Source organism: Penaeus monodon, chromosome 29 (genome assembly GCF_015228065.2).
Source record: "Penaeus monodon isolate SGIC_2016 chromosome 29, NSTDA_Pmon_1, whole genome shotgun sequence".
In the NCBI taxonomy this organism is placed as follows: Eukaryota; Metazoa; Arthropoda; class Malacostraca; order Decapoda; family Penaeidae; genus Penaeus; species Penaeus monodon.
The window spans coordinates 24,199,754-24,199,976 of NC_051414.1; the positions used below are offsets into that span (position 1 = coordinate 24,199,754).

Below are 223 nucleotides of genomic sequence, written 5' to 3' on the forward strand. Positions count from 1 at the left end.
CTGCCTTCTCTTTACTCTTGCACTTGCAGAGCCATCTATGTGCAACAAGATTCACCAAATATGGTGGACTTGCATGTTTCTGTGGCCAATGGGTTACAGAAGGGACAGATCCTTTTTTATGGGTATAATATTGAGCAGTAGTGAATTATATGTAGAGGTTAAATTTGGAATTGACAAAAGCTGTTTATGTTAAATGCTAAATGCTAAATTTAATTGATTGCTG

At 36.3% G+C, this 223-nt stretch overlaps 1 protein-coding gene across 2 annotated transcripts in view; it reads left to right on the forward strand.

Moving 5' to 3' along the window:
- LOC119592049 (lysine--tRNA ligase-like) overlaps positions 1-223 on the forward strand; it is an 8,929-nt gene that overhangs the window by 6,302 nt on the left and 2,404 nt on the right. The gene's annotated exons all lie outside the window — the stretch shown is intronic.